The sequence below is a fragment of the Mastigoproctus giganteus genome, chromosome 9 (assembly GCF_048544385.1).
Source record: "Mastigoproctus giganteus isolate SK-2022 chromosome 9, ASM4854438v1, whole genome shotgun sequence".
NCBI lineage: Eukaryota > Metazoa > Arthropoda > Arachnida > Uropygi > Thelyphonidae > Mastigoproctus > Mastigoproctus giganteus.
Window position 1 is genome coordinate 58,854,753 of NC_143583.1, and position 18,573 is coordinate 58,873,325.

Genomic DNA, 18,573 nt, shown 5'->3' on the forward strand with positions numbered 1-18,573 from the left:
GGAAGTAAGCAAACCCTTAGGCATAATTATGAGAGCATCCTTGGATTAAGGGTAGGTCCCAATTGGTGAGTGGAGATGTGGAAATGTATCCTCAATTCACAAAGCGAGATCAAAGGGTGACATGATTATTTACTAACCTGTTAGAGAAACTTCTGTTCCATGGAAAATAATGGAGTCACTGGATAAAGAAGCAATGCAGGATCATCTAGGCAAGACTGCAGTAATAATTCAGACACAGCATGGGTTTGTTAAGGGGAAATCTTGCCTGACTAATTTGATTAGATACTACGATGTGGTCACAAAGGAACTGGATGCAAAGAATAATTTTAATATCATATACAGTACTTGGATTTCAGGAAAGCTTTTTTCACAAAGAGCAGAGTAAATGGACACTGCTCTTCATGGACGAATGTTATTAGTGGAGTCTCCCAGGGTTGAGTGTTAGTCCCATTGTTGTTTTCTGTATTTATCAATGATATTGATGAAGGTATATGAGGCTTAATGTCCAAGTTTGCAGATGATATGAAGGTTTGCAGGGTTGTTAATGACAGTAATGTTAGTACACCAATGCAACATGGTCCTAGAAAAGTTGGGCAGATGGGCTGAGAGGTGGCAACTGAAGTTTAACATTGACAAATGCAAAGTACTGCCTATGGGTAGCAGTAATCCCCAGATTAAAGTACCAACTATGCAATACTACACTCAGGGTAGTGGAGAATGAAAAGATCCTGGGGGTAATTGTGCAGTCATATTTCTGAGCAGTCCATGGAGTCTTGTCAATGATATACAGCAACTTCGCTTGCAGATTAACCCTTTGTATAAAGCCACACCCTTTGTATAACGTCAGGCCACACCTTGAGTACAGCATACAGGTCTGGAGGCCTCATTTAAGAAAAATGTAGAGCTGCGGGAATGAATACAGAGAAGGACAGTGAGATTGGTGAGTGGAACAAAGGGTTGCTCTTACCAAGAAAGGCTTAAATTCTGCAAATTGCAGCATCTAGAGACTAACTCACCTGCGAAGTGATCAGATTGAAGTGTATATGGCTTTGAATGATTCAAGCAAGCTCAGTGCTGATGGGATTCTTCCTCTTGCTCAGATTATGTACTTTGAGGGGACATAAATTCAATTTGAGGAAAGACAGTTGCAGAATAGATGTGCGGAAATTTTCCCTTAGCCAGTGAGTTTTCTACATAAACATGCTCTTTATGTAGAAAACTTCATATTATCATCACATCTATACCAGTGGATCAAAATGTGACACACTCATAGGCATAGCAGTATTTAGACACTATTATTTCCCAAGAGCCTCCAACTCAATCTACCATATATACAGTAGAGCTGACTGCAATTCAATTATCATTTGATGTTGTACATCATTCCTTCATTAAAAACATTATCTTGTTGCACTCTCTAGTGCAATCATTGGAATCCACTGCTTAGATTCTATGAACCATCCACAAATAAGTCAGATCCATGCTTGGTTAGCATACTTAAGGAGAAAGAAACTAGGACATGCAGGGATGGATTTTATACAATGAGTGAGCAAATTGCTTGGAAAAAATCATCAAGGTTAACATCACAACTTCAGAACTCATATCATGATTATATTTTTGTCATTCATAAAGCCAGTACTGAGAGATTGGCTCATTTCTGGAAGTGTCAAATGGATAATAAATTATAGTAAATAAAACAAGCACCTCAACCGTAGAAATCAAGCTTCTAGAAAGACAGACATGAAGAAGTTATTCATACAAGCCTCCTTATTAGACATACACATTGCACACACGAATATTTACTTAAAAAAGAAGAGCCAACGACAATAGCATTAGTAGAGGCATATGATGCAAGAAGCGAGCTTATATAGCATCAGCCAAAAAAAAAAAAAAAAAAAAAACCTTATTTCACCCATCCATTCACTCCAAACATTTGTCTAGTTCTGCCTTGAATTTAAGTTGTTGACTTCCACTACAACAGATGGAAGTTTTTCCCAACTATCAACCACCCGCTGGCTAAAGGCAAATTTCCACACATCTACAATTGTCTTTCCTCAATTTGAATTTATGTTTCCTCAGGTGAGTTATCTGAGTGAAAGGAAGAATCCCATCAGCATTGAGCTTGCTCAAACCATTCGAGCAAACTACAATAAGCTTGCCCAAACCTTATACACCTCAATAAGATCACCTCGCAAGTGCCTAGTCTCCAGAAGCTGCAATTTGTAGAACTTAAGCCTTTCTTGGTAACAGCAACCCTTTGTTCCACTCACCAATCTTGTTGCCCTTCTCTGTACTCATTATAGCAGCCCTACAACATTTCCTAAAATGAGGCCTGCACACCTGTATTCAGTACTCAAGGTGTGGCCTGACCATTGCCTTATACAAGGTGTTTCAAAAGTGATGGTCAATAATATAAAGGTGAACTGTACAGACTACAATATGCAAAAAAAAGCCTAGTAAACATGGGTCCTTAAATGAATCTTTTTCGAGATATTGCACATTTCTAGTTGGATCCACCACTGACTTGTTTGTTTAGGTTAGGTTATGCTCATTCTCTCCTTTTCCCCTCTCTCAATGCTCTGAGACATAGCAGGCATACTAGTACTTATCAAAAGATAGTCAACACAGAGAGGTTACAGCAACAAAGAGTATGCGGACACGCACTTCATGTATGGTAAAGCCAACGGCAGTGCACTCGAAGCTGCACATTTGTACCAAGAAGCATTTCCCCACCGAAGGCAGCCCAACAGGCCTACATTCATCAGGGTACATCAACGCCTTAGAGAACATGGGTGCTTCGCACATGGAGTACAAGCAGGTAGACCCAGAAGCATAACACCTGATGTTGAGGAAAGAGTGTAAGAAAGAATAGAACAAAATCCAGGAATTTCGACAAGGAGCGTTACTCTGCAAGATCATGTACTGAGTCATAGCATTGTGTGGAAAATTTTACATTGCCAATTACTGTACCCCTACCATATCCAGTGTGTACAAGGTCTCAGCAATACAGACTACCCTCCCAGAGTGAACTTCTGCCAGTGGATGCAACAACAGTATGTCCTGAACTCCCAATTTTTAAACAACATTTTGTTTACTGATGAAGCTGAGTTTACTCGTGATGGTATTTTTAATTTTCATAACTGTCATGTTTGGTCCGATGAAAATCCTAATGCAATTCACGAGTCACGACATCAGCAACGTTTCTTGTTGAATGTCAGGGCAGGTCTACTAGGAGATCGTCTAATTGGACCACACTTTCTGCCAAACAGGGTAACAGGAGAGCTGTACCTTCAGTTCCTGCAGAATGCTCTTCCAGACCTCCTTGATGATGATAATAATGTTCCACTTCAGCAGCACCAGAAAATGTAGTTTATGCATGATGGTGCACTGGCACATTTTGCTTGAGTTGTGACTCGGTATCTGACTAGAAGGTATGGTCAATGCTGGATAGGTAGAGGTGGTCTTGTAATGTGGCCTCCCAGATCACCAGACTTATATCCTGTGGATTAGCATTAGTAGAGGCATATGATGCAAGAAAGCAAGCTTATGCAGCATCAGCCAAAAAAAATTTTGTATTCTGGCTGAAGGAGCCTTTCAGCAAATCAGAAATGACCCAGGAATGCCGGAGAGGATTTGCAACTCAATGCAGAGAAGACTGCAAAGCTGTGTATGGATGCAAGGACAGCATTTTGAACACCTTTGTAACATCCTGTAACATATAACATCTGTAAAATCCTGTGGTGTTGAAGCTAAAAATTAAAAATGTATTATCTTATGTTTAATAAAACCAACCTTAGCAAAGGATTCACAGCTTTTTGCTAAACTAATGTTCCCAAAATCAGTGGCAGATCTTAACAGAAAATGTGCATTATCTCAAAAAGTTCATTTGCGGCCCAGTGTTCACTGGGACTTTTTTAGCTTATTTTAGTTTGTACTTTTCACCTTTAAATTATTGACCATCATTTTTGAAACACCCTGTATAAGGGGACAATCACCTCCTTATCCTGGCTAACAAAATTCCTGTATATCATTGATAAGACACCATGAGCTACTCTTGCATGAGCTACTCTTCAGTTATTGTATTGAAGAAGAAAACTTCATATCTGACTGCACCATTACCCCCAGGTCCTTTTCATTCTCCACTAAACTGAGTGTAGTGCCACCCATTTTATACTTTACTCTGGGGTTACTGCTACCCATATGCAGTACTTTACAGTTGTCAATGTTAAACTTCGCTTGCCACCTCTCAGCTCAACTTTTCCAGATCCTGTTGCAGTACCATAGTATCATTACTGTCATTAAAAACTCTGCCAACCTTCGTATCATCTGCAAACTTGCACGTTAACTCTGATATACCTTCAGTATCATTGAAAATGCAGAAAACAACAATGGGTCCAACACCAAAGCCTGAGAAACTCCACTAATAACATTAGTCCACGAAGAGCATTCTCTGTCTTCTCGTACTCAACCATCCTTCTATCCATTGTAGCAACTTGCCCTTAATGCTGTACTGCTCCAACTTGTACAGTAGTTTTCCATGTGCCACAGTATCATAAGCTTTCCTAAAATCCAAGTATATGATATCAAAATTATTTTTTGCATCCATTTCCTTTGTGACCATCATCATCATCATGGTATCCAATTAAATTATTCAGACAAGACTTCCCCTTAACAAACCCATGCTGTGTCTGAACTATAACTGCAGTCTGTCTAGGTGATCCTGCATTGCTTCTTTAACCAATACCTCCATTGATTTCCCTGGAACAGAAGTTAAACTAACAGGTTTGTAATTACTCGTGTCTCCTTTTGATCCCCCTTTGTGAATCGGGGATACATTTGCACATCTCCAGTCCATGGGGACCTCCCCTGAGTCCAAGGAAGCTTTCATAATTATGGCTAATGGTTTGCTTACATCCTTTGCTGCTTTCTTTAATATAACTGGATAGATCCCATCCCCTCCAGGTGACTTTCTTTAGTTCAATTTCAACAATTTCTCCTCCACTTTGCTTTCAGTTATTACAAAATCATTTAGTTCCCTGCCAGAGTTTAATAAACTTCTAGCATTCAACCCCTCATTTGTGAATGTAGATGCAAAATACTCATTCAGTTTGTCAGCTACTTCAGCAGGTGCATCAACAATTGAATCATCGATGTCAAGTGGACTAATCTGATTCATCCCCTTCCTTCTTGAGTTTACATAAGTAAAAAAGTCTTTATTGTTTTTCTTTGTATCATTTGTTAAATATTTCTTGTAACCTGTATTTGCTTTGCCTAACCTTTGTGACTTGATTACAGACTGTCTTATATCTATCATAGGCATCTGTGTCTCCTGATAATTTATATGCATCCCATGCATTTTTTTTCTCTGCCATGAGTCTCACTAGGTCATCTGACATCCATTTAGGCCTAAACCTTGAATGGTATTTCTTAATTGGTAGGAAAAGCCTAGTAGCTTCCAAGATTAATTCCTTGAATGCTTCCCATTTAGAATTTGCTGTTGGTAACATCATCAGTTGGTCCCACTATATAGAATTTTTAAAAACTGTCTGAGACCACTGTGGTCACCTTTAGAAAAGCAAAAACCCTTCCCTTTACCCCTCATGGTAGTTACATCTTTAAGTAAATCCCACATCAGCACACTGCCACCTAGTGGTTCCTTTATCTGCAGATTCTGAATGCATGAAGAATCACTGCTGATAATCAGATCAAGACATGTTCATGATGTGACGTTTGCTTCACTGTACATCCAGGTGGAGTTGGGTGGATACCCCCTTCCCCCCGTGTTGCTTAATAGTACAGCATGTACTGTCCATTTTATGAAACACATTAAGAAATCAAACTTTCATAATACCCTTTCAAAATCTTTCAAGATATAAGGCAATTTTAAGGCCACATTTGGAATACTGTGTTGAAGTATGGAGACCTCATCTGAAAAAAAGACATTGAGCTTCTTGAAATGGTCTGAACACTGGCAACTTGAATGGTGAATTTGGCAGGACAATTTGTATGAAGAAAAACTCTGATTATCTGGGCAACAGAGCTTGGCAACCAGGCACCTCAGAGGTGACCTAATTGAGGTTTACAAGGCTCTGAGAGGGATTAGTAAAATGAATGGTGGAATTCTCACTATTATAAAAAATTCCAGAACTAGGGACCACAAATTCAAATCACAGGGGAAGAGCTGGTACAAGTTGCCCTTGTAGATAGTTGAAGCTGACAGTTTGAATAAATTCGGAGGTCAACTGGATAGTTATCTGTGTGAGGAAGGAAGCATATAATTTGTGTGTTTTTGTTTTTTTTTTTTTTGCCAGTACAGTAAAAGCCTGTGGCATTCCTTGCACTGAATGGCAAATGCTATTACTATACCCAGTGTTCAGCACAAGTCTCTAATGGATCTTCTTGCAGATGATTGGTGTCTTGATAAACTTGGCATAATCAAAACATAGAATTTTTATCAACAAATATAATATATCATTTGAAGTTTAAAAATGTCAACAGTAGCAATATTGCAAATGTGAAAGGCACATATATTGTGCCTTTCAAATTTGCACTATATGAAAATAAAGCTCTTTTGCTAAAAAAAAAAAAAAAAAATCTAAACAGCAACAACATCCTGCAGCAACTTGCTCTTTATTCCCAGGAAAAGGTCAGTAAGGCCCCTATATTTCATTAAGTCTTTCATGAAATATAAACTCAGCAGTCCCCTTAATGGTATTGAAGATGGTGCTCTCTTTGAAGAAAGTGAAAAGTTCAGATCATAACACTGGTAATGAATATTGTGATAGTAGCAGATTTTTGAGATTTTATAATGATTATATTTATACACTTATATTTTGTTTAGTTATCATTTATGAAATTTGTGTTTCTGATATATCTATATCTATAATAAAATATTTTTTACCAAAATTTGCACTTAAAACCTGGACATGTCATATGATCTGGATGAGCAATTTTCATATGATCATATAGCCGACCGGCTAGCCGGGTGGGTAAAGTGCCTGCCTGGCAACCCAAAGGTCGCGGGTTCGATTCCCGCCTCGGGCTTGGATCAAAGTACTGCAAAAACCTTGGGAGGTGCATTATGGCCAGAGAAGCCTATGTGCCAACAACTACAAAAAAAAAAAAAAATATATATATATATATATATATATATATATATATATATATTATTATTATTATCCATATGATGCAAGGAAGCCTAAGGCTTATGCTGCACCAGGGGGGGAAAAAAAAAAAGTTCCCGAGTAACCCTGAGAGACAGAGAGAGAGAGGGGGGGGGAAGAGAGAGAGAGAGAGAGAGAGAGAGAGAGAGAGAGTGTCAAAAGTAGAAGGGAATCACCAAGAAAGAGAAGAATGATGATATCCAGTTCAGGACCCTGGGTGTGCCAAGCCCATACTCACCAGATGTGAGCCCCCGGGGATAATATATATATGATCATATGAAAATTGCTCATCCTCTCCAAGGTGTGGAGGGGGAGGGTTAAAAAAAAAAAAAATCTATTATCATTTATAGAATATCGATGAGAAAAGTTCTATGGGATGATTTAATTTTATTCCCAAATGGGGGGGAAAAAATCACAGAAAATTAATATGCGAAGAGAAAGATGTTACGTGGTGGTTCCTAATGAATTTATATGAAATATAAATAACACTAATTGAACTGTGTGAATCATTATCAAGTGATCAATTCTGTTATATACGAAGTGTTACATTTAAATAATGAAGCTCCCGCACAATAAAACTACATCATCTAACTGGTGATGTTTTTGAATTCCATGTTAAATTTATTATCAAGCTTAATTAGTAAAGAATGAAAGCTGGGATCAGCATTTTTTTTTTTTTGCAAAATGTCAATTATGATACAGTAGTAGATGAAGTTGATTACAGATAATAACAATAAAAATTGATTTTTTTAAAAAAGTAATGTGCAGTTTCTGTTTACTTCCTAGCTGCCAGCAGGCACATGGTTGTCTTCATTTTGCAAGTGAGTTTTTTGAGGGGGGAAAAGCTGGGGAAAAGTTTAAAGGGGAGTCTTTAAAAATATTTTATTAATTTTAACATTAGATTGTATAATAATAATATTAAAATAAGAATCATTAAAAACAAGTCTTGCTATCCAAAAAAAAAAAAAATTTCTCAACTAACTACAATCAAAGGTCAAGACTGAAAGTAGCTGAAAAGAGGAAACAAAGTTACCATAGCAATGGTGTTTTTTTGACATACATGATGCTGTAAAGAATCTTTTTTTTTTTTTATGGCTAAACTTTTCCAATTAAAAAATAATTAATGATGGTGATCAAGAGTGAATATTGTACTGAACGAATACTAAAATTCACACTTATGTGATTTTAATAGATATTTAATTTCATTAGTTAGTTTTACTGTTTTTGGTGTATCGAAACCAACTTTAATAAATGATTAATGAATATGCACTGACTCTCTATGTGAGAATATGCTGTAAACAACGTGCAGTGTTCACGTGATACATACTATGTGAATACCCAGAATTTTATTCTGTAGTTATGAAATTGGTTTACAGTAGAGACTGTTGTGAATTGTTGAAACTCGAATACAGAAAGCCTCAATACAGAGCTCATTTAAGAAATGTGTACACATTTCTTAAATGAAAAACATTGATTGAAGATTCTTCCATAGCCAGGTGGGCAGGAGCAGCAGTGCGTAGCGCACACTTCTTGATTAGACTGGGGTTCGAGCCCGTGCCTACCAAATACGGAGGATGCGGGAAAGGTCAGGGAATGACCACCGCGTATCTCCGGAGCAATATGGCCTTGGTTGCTAATGCTCCTAAAAACCAAATAACATAACAACAAAAACATTGAATTTGAATAACTAATAGGAGAAAATTGTTTTTCTTTACTCATTATGGGATTTGAAACTTGAAATGTGTGATGAGTGGCAAACTCCCCATACTGTTATGGAGGGAAATGAAAGTATATTTCTTTAAGAATCAGGTGAAGGAACACTCATTTGGTTTAAATGCCAGACATAGACTATAGTTTATTGCCTTGATTTGTCACTTGTTATTTGGTGTTCATCAGATTTAATGGATGAACCTTCATCACTTGTGCTTTTTTGGTAAATCAACCAGCAGTGCTTACCACCTATCAGAAATGAATTTATGAATCATTTAGAGGTACTGCATTGTGGTTGATATAAAATCTCTTGAGTATCACTGCTAATTCAAAAATAAAGATTTTAGTTTTCTGCCATTTGTCAACCGAAATCATGCTCTATATTATAATTACCTTTTTTTAGGCCTGAAGACTAGCAATATGCTGTTAAAATATTCTGGTCATGCCATTCATGCATATTTATCTGAGTAATTTTAACACCTCTGTAAAAATTAGTGCAGTTTTGACATTACAGTGTTTTTTATTCTATTTTCTCTAAACAGTGGTTTTAATAGGAGATTCTGGAGTTGGAAAAAGTAGCCTTTTGTCTAGATTTACTAGAAATGAATTTGTCTTGGAAAGTAAGAGCACCATTGGTGTAGAATTTGCAACTAGGAGCATCCAAGTTGAAGAAAAAACAATAAAGGCACAAATTTGGGACACAGCAGGTCAAGAAAGATATAGAGCAATAACTAGTGCGTAAGTATTCTTTAAATGTCTGTTCAGTTTATTATTATTTTTTTTTAATCACAGTTAAATTTTGTGTAAATATTGTGATTTTCTGATTTTCTTGATAGTGTGCTCTCGTTTTTCAAAAGGCCCACCCACCCCTCCATTTTTTTTCTCTTTTGGTTTTATTTTCCTTCTCTTTGTTCTACTTGGCAACTAACTATAATAAAATTAACAGTTGCATCATTAATTTATTATTTGTATTAACCATATATTGCAAGGAAGCCACAGGCTTTTTGCTGTATTGGTTTAAAAAAAATAAATAAATAAAATTTTAAAATATATATAATAAAAAAGAAAATACACAACCTGTGTGTTTTTTCCTCTTCACATAGTTAACTCTCCGGATGACCTTTGAATTTCACCAAGCTGTCAATTTCAACTATCCACAGAAGTAATTTATTCCAGCTCTTATATTTAACAACTTGATGGCAAACGAAAACTTCCTACAATCTGGTCTAAATTTCTTTCCTTGTAATTTGAATTTATGACATCTGGTTCTGGAATCATTTGTAACTGTGAAAGTTTCACCTTCGTTCGTTTTACTCCCTCTCAGAGCTTTATAGACCTCAGTGAGGACTCCTGTTACCAAACTCTGTAACCAAACATCTGAAGGCTTACCCCTTTTTTGGTGCTCTTTTGCAGATACATTAATTTTTGGCTCTTTCAAGAAGCTTGATGCCTTCAGTTTTAGTTTCCATACTTCAACAGTATTCCAAGTTCAATCTCACCATTGCCTTATACAGGTTTATGACCTCCCTCTTCCTACAAGCAAATATTTGATAAATCATTGGTAGGTCATCATAGGCCTTCTTTGCCACCAGTCTACATTGCTCGTGGAACTTTGTCCAAAAGTATTGTTAACTCCCTTTCTTGCAGCACAATGTAAACCCTGTTTTCACATTTCATGAAAAAAAGCCTTGGTTTGAATTGTGTAAGTGACACAAGGAACTTTTATGGACTTTCTTTTAACAGCATGGCTGGGTTAGTCAGTGTCAGGCGAGGAGTCTGTGGTTTTTCTCATAGAAACTGGGTTTTTTTGTCCAGTAAACAGGCAAATCGACCACAGAATATGCACACAATATAGAGAGACTATGCTAATGCCTCATAACCTTAGTAGCTTTGGTGCATTCTCTCCCTCCCTCCCTCTAGTTTTTAATTCAGTCCCACTAAGTGTATAAGTCATTTTGGGATTGCTATTACCCAAGTGTAAGACCTTGCACTTTGCTTCATTGAAACATAGCTGCTACTTTTCTGGCTATCTTTGAGGACTATCATTCTGACAGAGCACTGCTAAGCTCTAATCATTAACCACTCTCAATCTTCACACCATCTGCAAATTTTGACACCATGCCTTCTGTCACTTTGTCATTTTATGAAAAATCAGAAACAACAGTGGTCCTAGAACCAGTCCTTAAGATCCTATTTCCAGTGTTCTCTCTCTCTCTCTCTCTCTCTCTCTCTCTCTCTCTCTCTCTCTCTCTCTCTCTCTCTCTCTCTAGGACTTGTTATAAAGACCACTGTTGTTCCTGATGGTTTGGCTCTCTCTCTCTCTCTCTCTCAAGGATGCAAGAAAGCAAGTTTATACAGCATCAGCCAAAAAAAAAAAAAAACCCCTACATTTCACGTATTCATTCACTCCAATAGTTTTAGTTCTTCCTTGAATTTATTTAAGCTATCAACTTTCACACCAACAGATGAAGTTTGCTCTAGAGACTAAACATGGGTTTCACCACTTCAAGCCTCCAATAAGCAAAGTGGTGGTATTTCACCGGTTGATGAAAGTCATCTACCACTTTGCACATCTGGTCTGCAACTGTCCTTGCTCAATTTGAATTTATGCCCATTCATGTGCGCAGTCTGAGCAAGAAGAAAGATATCATCAGCATTGAGCTTGCTCAATCCATTCAAAGCCTTAAACACCTCAATCAGATCACCTTGCAGGTGCTTAGTCTTCAGACACTGCAATTTGCAGAACTGAATCCTTTCCTGGTAAGAGCACCCTTTTGTTCCACTCAGTAATCTCATTGCCCTTCTCTTACTCGTTTCAGCAGCTCTACATCCTAACTAAAATGACTCCTCCAGACCTGCGTGCAGTACTTAATGTAGCCTGACCATTGCCTTATACAATGGAATAATCACCTCCTTATCCCTCCTAGCAAAATTTCAGTATATCATTGACAAAACCCCATGAGCTGCTCTGTCAGCCTGTCTGCATTGATCAGAGAACTTCATATCTGACTGCACAATTACCCGCAGGTCTTTTATATTTTCCATTATCCTGAGTGTAGTACCACACAATTGTTACATTACTTGGGGGTACTGCTAACCTATGTGGTACTTTGCATTTGTCAATGTTAAACTTCAATTGTCATTTCTCAGCCCACCTGCCTAACTTTTCTAGATCCTTTTGTAATAGAATACCATCATTCCTGTCATTAACCACGTTGTCAACCTTTGTATTATTTATCTATTTATAAATGATTTCATCGATATCATTTATAAATAGAGAAAACAACGAGCCAAACACCAAACCCTGAAGGATTCCACTACTAACATTAGTCCACAAAGAGCAATGTCCAATTGATTACCACTCTCTGTCTTCTCCTACTCAACCATCCCTTTATAGCAGAAACTTGCCTTTAATGCCACACTGCTCCAATTTGTACAGCAGTCTTTTATGTGTAACAGTATTAAAAGCTTTCCTGAAATCCAAGTACTGTAGAACATCGAAAATCTGAACGTCAGTAATCCGGGTGAGCCAACATTTATTTATTTTTTTATACTAGTGCCATAAAATAATTACAGTAAATGCTGATTATTGTGATAACTTTTGACTTGAATTTTGATTCTATTAAATGGCAGTTCTAATAAGCAAAAATTGGAGGAATATTATCCATAGGCTATAAAAATGAAGATATAAAGCACAAATTTACACCTTTTTTTTTCCCTTACCAATTAACAAAATTAAACGATATGTGAAAATCAAAAGAAATTCACAGGTTAGCAAAATAAAAATAAATTTATCTTTACGTACATAGCTTAAGTAATATACATACAGTACTAACTAAATGTAAGACTTTGTAATATATTATTCAACATACTTTGTAATCTGATGTTTCTGTTCACTGACTTTTTTTTTTTTTTTCGGTTAACTCAATATCTAAAACAGTAAAAAAAAAAAACATGGCGTGCAGAAATTGAAACTAACATGATACATAGTAAAAAGGTCCTCAACAGAGTTTTTACAGTTTAATTTTACCATACTGTCGTTTTCTTTGTCTTTTATAAAAGGAAGGAGAAATTTTTAATAAGTGAATTGAAGATTGAAATTTTAAACAGACTTTCAAAGGGAAAAAGCAGGTCAGCAAAATTTTATGAGGTTGGAAAGTCAACCATAACAGACATTAAAAACAAGGAAAATATTTTCAAGTTTGCTTTGAAACTTGATTCAGATGGTGCAAAAAAAAAAAACTATGAGAACAGCTAAATGACCCATCCCGCAAAGGTTCCATTTATTTGTGGTTCACACAGAGATGAAGTTTAGGAGAACCCATATCTGGATCTTTGTTGTATGAAAAGGCACTGGATTTTAACAAAAAATTAGGCAGTCCCTCAGATTTTAAATCCAGTGTTTTTATTTCTAAACTAACCCCCCCCCCCCCCTTTTTTTTTTTTCCAGTTTCCAGAACAGTAAAAAAAAAATTTTTGATAAGTTCAAAAATCTGAACTTATCAAAAGTCTGAACTATCAGAAGTCTGAACTATCCCCCCAGTCCCAGTTACCATATTTCCCCATGTATAAGACGCACCTTTTTTCGAAAAATTTGGGGTCTAAAAACTGGGTGCGTCTTATACAGTGGTTGTAGATTTTTTTTTACTTGCATTTCCCGCTTTTTCGCACTTGTTGTCTTTGCACTCATTGTTTCACACTTGTTACCGGTATATTAGGTTACGTTTGTCACATTCTGCCCAGAAATGGCTCAGAAAAGATTTTCCTACAGTGCTGAATTCAAGTTAAAAGTGATCCAGTTTGCAAAAGTGAATGGAAATTGTGCTGCTGAACGTAAGTTTGGTCCTCCTCCAACTGAGAAAACAATCAGTCTGACTACGGGAAGAATAAACCCTACTGAAAACGCCACGGCGGAAGATGCTGTTGTTGTTTTGGTTTTTTTTTTTGGAGCATTAGCAACTAAGGTCATATTGCTCCGGGATATGCGGTGGTCATTCCCTGACCTTTCCACATCATCCGTATTTGGTGAACCCCGGTCTAATCAAGAAGCGTGTGATACGCACTGCTGCTCCTTCCCACCCGGCTACGGAGGCACCTACGGTAGAAGAAGGCCATGAGAGGCAAGTCAGCAAAATAGCCTGATTTAGAGAGGGAATTGAAGATATGGATTGAAGAGCAAAGGGAAATTGGAATTCCTGTGTCCACAAAGATGGTTCAGCATGAGACAAGAAGAATTGCTGATGAAAAAGAAGTTACTGATTTCAAAGGAGGACACAATTGGTGCTTCGGTTTCATGAAATGGAATGGACTGAGCATGCGTACACGCACCAGACTTTCCCAAAAGATGCCTGAAAGCTATGAGCAGAAGGTCCTTGAATTTCATCGTTTTGTTATTCAATGTCGGAAGACACATCAGTTTGAGTTGGGACAGATTGCAAATATGGACGAAGTCCCCCTTCAATTTGATGTCCCAAGTAACAGAACTGTTGATAAGAAGGGGGTGAAAACTAACTGTGAAGACAAGTGGACATGAAAAGAGCCATTATACAGTTGTTCTAGCTTGTTGTGCCGACGGAACCAAGCTGCCTCCTATGCTGATTTTCAAACGCAAAACGATGCCAAAAGAAGACATTCCTCGAGGAGTGATTGTTCATGACAAGGGTTGGATGGATCAGGATAGGATGAAGATCTGGTTTTAGAAAGTTTGGAGCAGGAGACCAGGTGGGCTCTTATGCAGACCTGCCCTATTGGTGCTTGATCAGTTTAGGGCACACATAACAAAAAACACAAAGAAGATTGCAGAGCAAAAAACAAAACTTGCCGTCATACCTGGAGGCTTGACATCCCAACTCTAACCACTTGATGTCAGCATTAACAAACCCTTCAAAGCTGCCATGAGAGACAAATGGAACCAATGGATGAAGTCTTCTGGGGACAATTTGACACCAGCAGGAAGAGTGAAGAAACCAACTATAGGAGAAGTTTGTACCTGGGTGAAAAGATCCTGGGATAATATCAAGATTGAGATCGTTGTCAAGTCATTTAAGAAGTGTGGCATTTCAAATGCCATAGATGGAACTGAGGAAGAGGCAATATATGAAAGTTGTTTGTTTGTTATTAGGAGCATTAGCAACTAAGGCCATATTGCTCCATGGATATGCGATGGTCATTCCCTGACCTTTCCGCATCCTCCGTATTTGGTGGTGACAGGCTCGAATCCCGGTCTAATCAAGAAGCGTGTGCTATGCTCTGCTGCTCCTTCCCACCTGGCTACGGAGGCGCCTTGCAATATATGAAGACAGTAATTCGTCATCAGACACAGATGAGGACAAGCTAATGGATGGGAGTTTTGACAGTGATGAGGAGTTGTATGAATTTTATGATGAATAAAACTTGAGTTCAATAACTTTATGTAATACATTTTTTTTTTCAAATTTCGGGCCCCAAAATTAAGGTGCGTCTTATACATGGGGAAATACGGTAGTTCAGATTATTGACGTTCTATTGTACATATCAAAATTATTTTTTGTATCAAGCTCCTTTGTGATCACATCGTAGTATCCAATCAGATTGGCCAGACAAGATTTCCCCTTAACAGACCCATACTGTGTGTGTAAAATATAATTGTAGCCTTGTCTGTTTGACCCTGCATTACTTCTTTTACCATTAACTCCATTATTTTCCATGGAACAGAAGTCAAACTACCAGGTCTGTAAATTACTCATATCACACTTTGATCCCCCTTTGGGAATTGGGAATACATTCACACACCCCCAGTCAGAGTGAACTTCTCCTGAATCCAAGTATGCTCTCATAATTATTGCTAAGGGTTTGCATACTTCTTTCACTGCCTCCCTTAATAAAATTGGATAGGTCCCATCCACCCCAAGTGCCTTTCTTATGTTTAACTTCAACAGTTTCTCTTCCACTTTCCATTCAGTTATTACAAAATAATTTAGCTCTTTGTTAGAGTTTTATAAACTTCTTGCATCTCCCTCCCTAAAGAATTCCTCATCTATAAATGTAAATTAAAAATACTCACTCAGTTTGTCAGCATCTTAAGCAGGATCATCAACAGTTAAACCGTTGATATAAAGTGGACCAATTTGATTCATCCCCTTCCTTCTAGCATTTACATAAGTAAAGAAGACTTTGCTGTTTTTATTTGCATCCTTCCCCAAAGATTTCTCGTAATCTGCCTTTGGTTGCCTAACCTCCTTTGTGACTTGATTACAGACTAGTATATATCTACCATAGGCTTCTGTGTCCCCTGATAATTTATTTATGTATATCCTATGCATTTTTATTTTCTGCAATGAGAATTATCAGTTAATCTAACATTCATTTAGGCCTATACTTTGAACAGTGTTTCTCAGCTTGTACGAAAAGTCTAGTAGCTTCAATGATTAATTCTTTGAATGCTTTTTATTTAGAATTTGCTGTTGGTAACATCATCAGTTGGTTCTACTGTATAGAATTTAAAAGCTGTCTGAGACCACTGCAATCTCCTTTATGAAAGTAAAAACCCCCTTCCCTTTGCCCTTGATGGTAGTTACATTTTTAAGTAAATCCCACATCAATACACTGTGATCACTGCCACCTAGTGGTTCTTTTATTTGTAGATTCATAATGCATGAAGATTCATTTCTGATAATTAGATAAATGGTACTGCTCTCTCTCTTCTTGCCTCTTTAACATTCCACTATAGTAAACAGTCATTCAGTAAATCCATAAGTCTTATTCATATTCAGCATTAATATCCTTCCATCTTAAAAATAATTTCGCTTCATCAAGACAAGCACCAAATGGCTTCGACACTTCACCTCTAGAAAGCCATCTAACGCTGTTATGCATAAAAGTCAGTATATTGACAATCGACTTAATCAAGAAGTTCATGGAATTGTCGATGATATAGTGGTCTTGAGATTATTTTATTGACTATCTTTATGACCAAATCCATCACTGCTGTTATATCTTTTGGAAACATTTGTGAGAAAAGTGCCTCTTGATGAATTATACAGTGAAAGGAAAACAAATCATGCAAAATGTTTTTTTTTTTTCTAAATAAATTAATGAAACCTTTGTTCTTGCCTCTCGTGCTCGGGGCTCCCTCAGTCACGATACAAATTATTTTGTTCATATTAATTCTCTTATTTTTGAAGCATTCAGTAATTGCAGTTTCTATATCCTCTCCACCTGTCTGTCATGTAAGTGGCAGTAAATCAAGCAATTCTTCTTGAGTCCTTGAGAATTTATATATTTACAAACGAGGACAACTTGCGTGATATCACCAACATCACATGATTCATCACAGGCTATGGAAAATCTGGATACTGACTTTAGGTCCATAATCTGCCGACTGGTTATATCTTTGGCCATTAATAAAGCTCTGTCCCTCACAGTTTTTGCAGATACTGGCATTCTCTTTAATTTTCTGTTTTGTTTTGAAAATTGCTGAAAAGATATTTCAACTTTTTAATAAAACATTCTTTTATGTATTTGCCGCTGTAAACAGTTTCCCCGTGTTATAATTTGACGTGCAACTACAAAACTAGCAGCATTTCTATTGTTTGGTGATTTGATCCACTTTGACAATGAATTCTTCGTTAATGACATTTTCTGTTGCAACTCGTTTACAGCCTTTTTTTTTTTCTTGGCTCACCAGCTGGAAATGTTTTGGTGAATGTATCACGTTTAGTCAAAAAATGTCTTTCTACGTTTGTTTTTTTATTGTGTGAAAGTTTATCACTACATATTAAACACAATGGAAGTCCTGTAAAATTTGCCACAAATGCATATTATTATTATTATTATTAATATTCATATGATGCAAGGAAGCCTGAGGCTTATGCTGCACCAGGAAAAAAAAAAAGTTCCCGAGTAACCCTGAGAGAGAGAGAGAGAGAGAGAGAGAGAGAGAGAGAGAGAGAGAGACAAAAGTAAAAGGGAATCACCAAGAAAGGGAAGAATGATGATATCCAGCTCAGGACCCTGGGTGTGCCAAGCCCATACTCACCAGATGTGAGCCCCCGGGGTTATGACTCAGTCCATTCCTTCTTAAAGGTTTTCTTGATCAATCTTTCTCTTTTGAGTTGACAGCTAGCTTAAAAATGATAGCAATTTTAAAGTCTTCTAATTTCTTGTTTAATAATACCATGTCACTGATTTAAAAAGTCAAGTGATTTATAATATGAATTCATGTACCTATCACAAACACTACATACATACACACAGATATTATTTTGTTCCTGTTTTGACCATTTTATATTTGCTATCACTGCAACAATTAATCTTTGACACCTTGAAGTATATGTGCTCTGCTCGTGATGTGCAGGCAAGCTAAACTGAGAAGTGTTTGTGGCTTGTGCTGAAACTAATGCTATTTTCACATCGCCACCCGTGCCCGCTGTGCTCCACGCTTGTTTTACAAGTGGGCTAAAAGTTAAAGAGCAGCAGGTTGCCGACCGCTGTACAGTCAGTCCTCGTATAGCACGACAGTTGTGTTCCTAGAAACCCTCGTGCAATATAAACAGGCCCTGTGGGAAAAATAGGGTTAGGTGCCGACCACCCAAGATTGAACACACATTTGTAACCAAAACATTACCAAACACAATAAATAATCGTAATAAAATACGTAAGTATTTTATTACGACTATTACGTAATAAAATATTGCTAATGCTGCTTTTGCTTCTATCTTAAGCA

General features: G+C 37.2%; 1 pseudogene across 1 annotated transcript in view; it reads left to right on the forward strand.

The window, feature by feature from the left end:
* The window catches only part of LOC150080270 (ras-related protein Rab-11B-like), a 109,501-nt pseudogene that overhangs the window by 37,729 nt on the left and 53,199 nt on the right, over positions 1 to 18,573 (forward strand). Inside the window, exon 2 of the transcript XR_016547424.1 lies at positions 9,413 to 9,608. The product of XR_016547424.1 is annotated as a ras-related protein Rab-11B-like (transcript). The remainder of the gene's footprint in view (positions 1 to 9,412; positions 9,609 to 18,573) is intronic.